Raw genomic sequence first — 10,180 nt, 5'->3', positions numbered from 1 at the left:
TGAAATTGGAGATTTCTAGTTTGCAAACTCATTTGGCTGACACTAAATCCCAAGTGGTTATTGTGACTGAGGAGAGAGATAGATTGCTATAAGAGTCTCAAGAGCTTAAAGCTTTGATAGCTGCTCAAATAGAAGAGCTTAAAACAGCTAATACCACCTTAGAACAACAGAGCAACATTCAAATTCACCAACTTAAGGAACAATTAGTTCAATCATGTTCTACTTTACAGAGTCCTACTGTCCAGTCAGTTGCTTCCTTATCCCCTATAGATTTTGTTATCCTTCAAAGGAATGCTACCTTATGCCCCTTATTCCAAGCTAAGGTGGAAAGACTTCAATCTAGAATGGATTTATTGTGGCCTTCATTTGAGCTGTTTCAGGAGTTTGTTCCTCCAGACCACACTTTCTTTGTTCATTATCACTAACACAAGCTGGCCTTCTATATCAAGCTTTCAACGATGGATTTGTCTCTTCCAGAGGATGGTTGGAGTGGAGCTTGGTCTACTGATTTATTGACTAAAGTGGTTAGAATGGTTTTTGAAGACTCTGTGACTACAGACACTATGTTGATGTCTTATATGTACTTGAGAGGTGATTTATTAACTCTAGATGATGAAGATTTAGCTTGGTATGTCGGGGATGTGGTATTACAAGCTACATTATATGCCAGATATTTGGAGTTGCAAATTGATCAGATGTTCCAGGCCTATTCTTCTAAAGTGGTTGATTGCCTTGAAACCTCTTGGCATACAGTGATTGACTCTATGATCCTAAATCAATGACAAAACAAAGCCTCTATTCATATGTAGAACACTAACCAACTGAGGGTGGACCTCTTAGCCCACCTTTCAAAACAACTTCCTTTCAATTCATCTTTCTTTGATGCTTACCATTGTCAATTTGTTTTAGGTCCATCACTTCCTAGTTTATCTTATTATCAGTGAATGGCCCATAGATATGATGCTTATCTTTCTCTTTACAAATCTAACTTGCCAGTTATCTTACCTCTTCTTTCTCAACCTCAAGGTGCTCCTCAAATTCCTATTTTCACTCAATGTTCTTTTATTGAGGATCAAGTATTTTTCCCTCCTCCATCTTATCCTTTCCCATCTATAAATATTTCTTCCGCTTTTCTAGCCTATCTATTAACATCATTTTTAACAAATTCTCCTCAGTTCTCAGCTAATCCCTCTTTATCACATTCTTCCTTTTATGATTTTTATTATCCATCCCTTTATCCTCTTTCATTGGTTTCTCTTCCTTCTCCTACTACTTCTATCCCTCAACCTCCTCAGTTGGTTAGTGGGTATGCAGGTTTTGATTAGAAATTTCTTAGAAGACAAGGATGGAGTGCAAGAAGAGATTCACTTATCGGACCTCAGATCAATTGACCATTAATTCCAACAGAATGGACGGCTAGTAGAGTCAAGCTTTTCAGAACTATCTTTATTTTGCTCAGCAGCATTCACAGTCTTCAGATCCTTCAGTGAGATTGACTGCTCACTTAGCTTAGTATCTGGCATATATGCATAGGCATTCACATAATGATTAAAAGTCGATACCAAAGGTGTACATGAATGTGAATGTGACTATTGATCCTCAACAGTTGGATATCTTGTACTTTCATGCTCTTTGTTTACCTAGCCGATACCTTGTCTTGGTGGAGAGGATGTGTTATTTGCAATTTTTCCAAAATCCTCCCAAAACTTTTGTAGATGAATCCTTCTCTATGGATCGCTTCGGTAATCACCAAGCCTTCAAGAGGGATCATCTTCATTGATACCCATGAATGTAATTTTTTTATAATTCATAATGCTATCTCTTTTGGAGGTGCCATTCAGATGGTTGTTTTGTACATATGTGTATGTGTGATGATTATTTTGTTTTATGATGGGGTTGTGGTGGTTGGAGATTCAACACTATTCAAGACTATAGCTTTAGAGATTTGTGGTGATTATGATACTGAATGGATAGTTCAAGAAGCAAAGATGCAGAACCTCTTATATCCTTTCATAGTTTGTTATGTTTTTATGTCTCCAAGTTGAGATAATGGATAAAGATGTTTTCCTTTCATTGTAATTCTTTATTAGATACAGGTTATGAGATGGGATCGTATTTGAATGGCGTTCCTGAAGATGATAAAGAAGAGTGATATGAGCTATATTTTGAACTTGTATTATCTTTTTCTTAAGTCACAAGGATGCTCCCTAATTAAGTGTGGGGATATGTTGAGGGTTGAAATGACTTGATTTTTTTGTTGATTTTTGTTGTTTTTGTGGATTGAATGGTTGATTTTTTATGGATTTTAAATTATTTTTAGTTTTTTTGGAAGTGTTTGAAAGTGTTTTGCATTAGATTGATAAGGTTTGAGAAGCTCATGATGTTTTATAGTGGAGAAATGATGTTCTGACATATTCTGTTGATGTCTTGTTAATGTCTGATTGGGTATGTTTGAGTATGTTGACCTTTTATTTTGCTATATTTTCCTTTTGCATGAGGGGTTGGAGTAAGGATTGATAAAGTTTTAGAATGTTTGGAAGCTTATTGATTGATTCTTGATGGTTTGGAATGATTTAAGTAAGCTCAAGGCTTTCTAATGACCTTCTATATGGTACTGTAAACCCTTTGTTGAGCTTCTATAGAGCCTCTATTTCTGTTCTATTTTGTTTTGTATGCCTCTATTTCTGTTCTATTCTGTTCTGTATGCCTCTGTAAATGTGATGATGGATGAATATGTAGCTTGGGTAAGTTTTCCAATATTGGGAAGAGATGAACATAAGTTCAAAATAGCTCCAAGAAGTGGAAGAAGTAGCTCTTGAAGACTTGAAGTAAAGACTAAAATGACAATGACACTGTGGAGCTATGAAGAGACATTGTAGTGGCTTTGGTGACCTTTCATATCAGACATAACTCTTGGGAGGGGTATCCACGAGACCAAAGAATGGTTATGAATGATTATTCTTGATGATCTCATTGTACAATGGAGAGAGAGTATGTATGAGAGAGAGTGTATGAGTGAGTGAGAGATAGCAAAATCTATGCAAAACAATGTATCTATGAGTGAGAGATTGTGAAAGAAAGCTATGGAACTTTTGAAAAAGAATACTATGTGATGATTTTCATTCAAAGTGGTGTATTCTCTTGTGTTTTTGTGGTCTTTTGATGAATTCTATGAAGAATATGAAGAGCATAATTGATTTTATTCAAGTTAAAGACGTGGAAGAATTATATCTATGAAGTTGCGTGAAGATTTCTTATTCTTGTTGTTCTTTTCCTTGTTGTGGTCATAGCAAATATGAGAAATATGTTTGTTGATGATACAAGATAGATTTTCTTGTAGTAGATTCCCCATTTTCTTAGTGTTCCTCTTGGGGCTCCATCCACCCACGTTTTCACACACACACACACACACACATCTCCATCTCTCCCTTTCCCATCCATGTACATGTATAAGCACTATCATGTCTACTAGTTTTAATCTTAAAGAAGCTTTTATTTTTTATCTTTTTTATTGCAACCTGACATCTATATATTGAACATAACTTTGCAAGTTTTTTAGTACTATGTCATTCTACACCTACAAGCATCATCATGGCTACTTGTTTTAAATTTTAAAATTATTCTTAACTTGATTTCTATTTCTTTCTTGTAACTCAACACCTTCAAACTCAAAGATAATGTTGCACATTCAAATGCGACTTTCTATTGTATTTGAATGGTTGGTAGTAAACAAAGTAAAATTTTTGTTACTATTCTCAATATCACATTGAAATGTCAATATGAGTATTACATCACAAACACATCAAAGAAGTTTGCATTGTAATATAAGCATCAAAAATATTTTTTCAACAAAGAAAATGCAAGAAAAGCATGAAAAGTATTATGATAATCCCTCAAATACATACAAAATACCATCTTTATTAAAAACAAATGTACCCAAAATCATATCACTAATTAGACATGCTTGAGTCTTCCAACCTTGAATGACATATCTATTCATATGCTACCCAACACTTCTTAGAAAATTAAATTACTCACTCAATATGCCACACCCTTTGCCCAAGAGCCTTTACTACTATCATGGAATATACGGCACTCACCACATGCTATTATGACCTCCTGAACAATTGGTGTATTTAGCATTTTGGCCTTTTCTATATAATCTCAAAATTCTTTTGTTAGCTTCCCCTTCCATTTAATAAGCTTTCCATCTCGATATTTTGGATGAATTGCACTTCAAACTCTCCCATTAGATTTCTTAGCTTGAACTTCTTGTATATGGTTCATCTTCCCATGGCAAAAAAGTTCATTTTCTTGAAGTTCAACAAGCTCGTCACTTAAGAGGTCTATTTTGTCAACTATTGGACAAAGATATGATGATCCCAATTTCCCTAAAAGCAAGACACTTTTGATCAAAGGATATCTACATATACTCTTGGAATTTAGTATTTACCCAAACTCTTTTTTTTGTAATACTTTGAGCCCTTTCGGCATGTTCCAAACATTTCATTATCCTCTTTCTACTTTATCTAGCTTCCTTTTATTTTAATCCCCCATAAGCATGTCCAAAATAGCACATTTTGTGATTATTATTTTCAACTATCATGTAGTATAGAATGGATTCCCCTTTTCTTTGTATTCAAATTGCTCATAACTTTGCTGAAGCATGTGCTCTATGAGTGCCCTCTTCAAATGGAGCATGCGGTTCCTCAAACAGATAGCATATTGTATGTGAAGCCAAACTGATCATTTGGAATGTAGTAGTACATTGACTACTAGGTATGTATCAACATATTGAGACATCTCTCCACAATGCCTACAAGTTATGTTTCCATATTATAGAGTTCCTAATCCTTTTGGACAATATGATTTATCCTTCCTTTTGATCAAGTTTCCTTTTGAAGTCAAAGCCTTATGTAGTGGGAATAATCCAAACTAGTACATCTATTGTGGCCAAAGCACCTATTGAAGTACACAACACCATCAAAGCAATCATAATCCTCAAAATATATTATGTTTACCAATGATGAAAACCATTTTTTTGCTCCATACCCAACATAGAGAACTTTTCAGCCGCATGGGGAAAGCTCAATTGCAACATAACCATCATAGCACCTTGAAAGCTTAAGAATCTTGTGAAACTCCTTGGCACTAAGCATAGGAGCATGCAAGCTACTGCTTGCCATCAAATCAAATACAAAAAAAACTCATTTTTGGAGCTAGAAAATGAATCTCTCTTATCCATATTGTGATGATAATGCAATTATTTTACACAACCTTCATCATCAAGCACATGGAGAAGAATTTTATCCTTACCCCTTGCAAAACTAGTGCTAGTTTCGTAGAATTAATTGGTTGCATGATCTAGGAGAAAACCATTTGCACCATCAAATAACTATATTAGCTCTAGTTTACATTGCCCAATATTCAAGGATAGAGCTTCAAAGAAAAAGAATTGCTTTGAAGGTGAAAATGATCCATAAACATTTCAAGTCTAAGCTTGGCATATTCCATCTAAAAAAATAACACTAGCTTCTGACCTTCAACAGTCCATAAGTAGTGATCTCTCTAAGCATGACCTCAAACAAGAATAGAAATGAAAACTTGTAATGTTATAGAAGGTCTCAGTGAATGTTTCCAACATGTTAAAGATCTTTCTTAGTAGCACAAGAGGACCCTAGAATATATTATCTAGTCATGTGTGCAACACAAGGAATAACTTATTAATGTTATAAATACGCTCCTTTTAATTACTATAATCTTTTCATAAGGGAAAGACATGTTCAAGAGGAGTGCATTTTGTCATAATGAATACAGGTGTATTACCCATTATCTCTAATGTCTTTAAATATACAAATAATAAATCACTTTTTTAAGATTCATAAAGGTGCTTATGATACCACAATATACATATACTAGATCATTTTTTTAAGATTCATAAAGGTGATAATGATATATGCATGCATGTGTGTGTGCACACGCGTGCCATACAATGATCATAGTGGTCAACCATAGGAGCATGTACTTCTTGTATCTAGCCAAGAAAAATATTCTATATTTGGACAAAAGGTGTCCATGCTATAGGACAAGGTTTTGCCTCCCACTCTAGGATCATCATGCTTTATGAAGGAGGCATGAACTACCAATTTTGATCCCATGCTTAGCCTACTTAATTTTCCTACTACTACTGACTTCATCTAGGAGGTTTCTCCCTCCTCCTTCAACAAGGTGTTTGTGTATAATGTATCCCCTTTTTGTGCCCTCGATCCTTGCAATGACCCTATGGTTTGCAATCCCCACCCATGCAATGGAGTATCTATGTGGTGGTGGATAGACTCACCAAGGCATCCCATTTTATTCCCACCAAGACTCAATTTACTACATCATAAATTGTTAATCAGTCCATGGAGCATATCTTTAAATTGTATGGATTACCACATATCATTGTTCATGATAGGGATACCAAATTTATTAGCAATTTTTGATAGGCAATTTTCAACTCAATGGGCACTAAGTTAGCTCCATCTATAGCATACCATCCTCAAATTGATGTCCAAACAAAAAGAGTCACTAAATTGCTAGAAACTTATTTTAAACGTTTATATCATGATGTGCAACATGCATGGGACTCATAGCTCCACTTAGTTGTGTTTGCCTATAATAGTCCTACACATTCAAGCATTGGTGTTTCTCCTTTTGATGCCTATATGTGGTTATAAGATGCTAGTTCCTACAGTCTTATTCAGTGCAAAGATAGATCCTCAAGGGAAAGAGGAGTTGGATTGAATGCAAACCCTTTTTCAATAGTGCAAATTGAATCTCAATAAACCCAAGAGCATACGAACTTGTATGCTGATGAGAAAAGATGCCCTATGGAGTTTCAAGAAGGAGAGTTAGTATTTCTAAAAGTGCCTAAGTCTCTATACTCTACTTTGAAGGATGGCTCAAGCAATAAGCTTGCACATATGTTTTATGGGCCATATAGGATCCTCAAGTGTATATGAGACTTGACTTAGCATCTACAATGTCCCTCCTCCATGAAGATTCATAATGTCTTTCATGTAAGCTAGTTTAAGCCTTTCGTTGACACCCAGGTTAATTATGTAGAAGAATTGCCACCCATAGATACATCCCTAAGGAAGTTATACAACAATGAGAAAAGAAGCTTTGATCTCAATCAATCATTAGATTCTTAATCAAAAGGAAGGGCCCTGAGTCACTTAAGGAAGCTTCCTATAGGCCAACATCCATTTTGAAATATTTTTCCTATCTTTAGGATGCTCTTTTGGCTAAGAGCTAGTTATAATTGGCCATGTTTCCTTGCAAACAGGCCCCAGATAGTCTTCTGCTTTTTAAAAGATTTTACTCTATCATAATGATAGCAAAGTGCAACCTACATAACTTGAAAGTACTTCAAAAGAGCTTCATTTTGATGCATACCACACCCCATTCAAACTACCCTATGAAAAGTTATTTCAAATTCTGTTTAGTAGGGTCTATATTAGACAACAAGCTATCTACTAGTTGGAAGCATCTTTTCAAGAAGATTTTGTGGCCAAGAATTCATTTTGAAGACATCCAATTTTTGTACATTAAAAAGGATCATTCTTCAATTTGAATTCATCCAAAATTCTTGAGATTCTCCAAATTTTTTGCATTTTTGTAATGCTAAAAATAGAGTAGTACTTTGTCTTGCCTATCATTCCAACCATTGTAATATGTCCTTTTTTTTAAAGGGAAAACACCTTTGGCAAGGATGAAATGTAAAGGACTAGGAATATTTAATCATTTGGAAAAATTAAATACCAGCCATATTAGCTAGGTATAAGATGTAAGAGACTTTCATTTTTTCATCATTCAATAATAATCAGGATAGTCTCTTTCATCTCACCTTCTCTTGTAGCTTTCATGGCTACTTTCTCTTCCTCCACTTCTAGTCTTTCCTCGCCAATCTTATTCTCACCCCTACAGCCGTCTCTCTTGTTTCTTTCTCCTCTTAGTCCCCTTCTTGAGACAAACAACAATACATAAAAAAGACAAATAAAAATAGAAAGGAAAGAAGGAAGACAAAGACAAATGACAAAAATAACATAAAGAAAAGTATATTCCTTCTCTTCCAATCAATACCTTAATGAATTCTTACTTCTTGTAGTCTAAATAATTTATTGGAATTCATGGTACAAATACATGAGAAATAAACATTGTGAGAAGAATAAATAGAAATATGAAAGAGAAGTGGTACAGATGAGAGAAAGAGAAATAGAAATATATCTCAGTCTTCTTCCAATGGTGCAAACGAGTAGGAGAGGAAGAAAAATGGTTAGAAGAGAGAGAATAAGAGAGAAATGATAGAAAAACAATCATTTCGATGTCATAATCAAATTTTTTGGGGAATGCAACACTCTTCTCAAGGTCCTAATCAAATTTTTTGGGAAACGGGTCATTAAATACGAAAGGAAAGGAAAGAGAAAGAAAAGAGAGATGTGTAACCACTTTTAATGTTGATTCAATCTTAAAATTGTGTCCTTCTTCCCCCATTTTCATCTGGTTAAGATGTGATTAATAATTAATCCAAACTTTTACAATACCATTTTGGCCTCAAACTTGGCCCTAATGGCATTTTGATGCTTTGATCACCACAACACTTCTCTAAAAATAGAGATCTAGGGGCCTAGCCTCTACCACATGAGGAGAGGGCACGTATAGTGCAAGAAGGACCAAAGAGAGACTTCTTTGATGAAAAGCAGCCCATGGAAAGACCATTGGTGATGATGATAGCATGTATGATCAAGACTAAGGCGTCAATACCCCATGAGATCATCATAGCAAAGCTAGATGTTGCACCTTTAGTCTCTTAGACCATCTTTAAGGCAATGATGTTCCTTCAAAATGGAAGCTCCCACAAATGAGATACCCCCACACCTCCTTAGGATAACTTTGTCTAATGCTTACACAATGTTCAGCATACCATTGGTATACTTCATAATATCATCTATATGGATGGAAATAGGGTGATATGAGATTATCATGCTACAAGGTCGAGTCTACCAATTATGTGTATAAAGATAGAGTTAGAGGGGCATTACATATGTCGTTGCACTATCTACTATGAGATCAAAGGGAATAACTCTACTTGTTTTGAGAGGGCAAGTTATGATACCACAACAAGCCTCTTTTGAGAGACAAGAGATCAATATGTCCCAATCTAGCTAGACAAAGAGTGCCCATAGAGTTCCTCGTGCCTATAACCACAAAGGCTTCTCCACTAGCGTCTATTGCCTCAACCCTAGGGAGTTGTCCTCATGTGGGATCACCCCAGAACAATCCATATCCTTATGTGAAGGAAGATGCCCCCGAAGGCGACAACCCAATCATCCTCACTGTTGACAAACACAAGCCATCATTGCTTGCCACAAGAGATGCCCACTAAGACACTTCAATCCCCTTATGCTGGAGCAGCTACTACAACACCTTATGAGGGGGAACTTGGGATGAGTAAAGACTACATCATCATCAATTTTCTATATTTTATTTGTCCCTATACTTTCTTTTCTTTCAATACTTTGTTGTACTCTATTTCTTTCAATACTTTGTTGTACTCTAAACATAGATCATTACATTTGATTCAATTATGTAGATCTACTTTGATTATACTCTTTGATTAGATATCATTGTAGGTGTACTATATGCTCAAGCCTCATTGACCACTTTGGTCTTTTGCACACACACACACACACACACTCTCTCTCTCTCTCTCTCTCTCTCTCTCTCTCTCTCTCTCTCTCTCTCTCTCCACACACATCAATTAGTCCATTGGTTTCTAACACATCCTAGATTAGAATTGGAAGCCGCAACCCGATTATCACACACAATCATCCTATCAATTGAGTTAATGGCTTTTGTGAGAGAGATAAGTGAGATTGTTTGTATGCTTCTAATCTTAAGACATGTTGGCTTGTGCATCAACTAGATTTAGGTATTTTATGAAACACTAAGTATAAAACTAATTGTGCATTGTATAGTACTAATCTTGTGTACATGTTAAATTGATTCAAGTATCACCTCACAATCTAGAAGAGAATAAACATATTTATATAAAGTTGTCATTACGATATGCTATCAGATTATATGGTTTGATTCTCCCCTTTATTCTATACAAAGGTAGTTTCATCTAGGCACA

The sequence above is a fragment of the Lygodium microphyllum genome, chromosome 27 (assembly GCF_053477565.2).
Source record: "Lygodium microphyllum isolate KBCC chromosome 27, Lygodium_microphyllum_v1.1.10, whole genome shotgun sequence".
Classification (NCBI taxonomy): domain Eukaryota; kingdom Viridiplantae; phylum Streptophyta; class Polypodiopsida; order Schizaeales; family Lygodiaceae; genus Lygodium; species Lygodium microphyllum.
The sequence above is the reverse complement of the archived record's forward strand: the minus strand, read 5'-3'. Positions refer to the sequence as shown.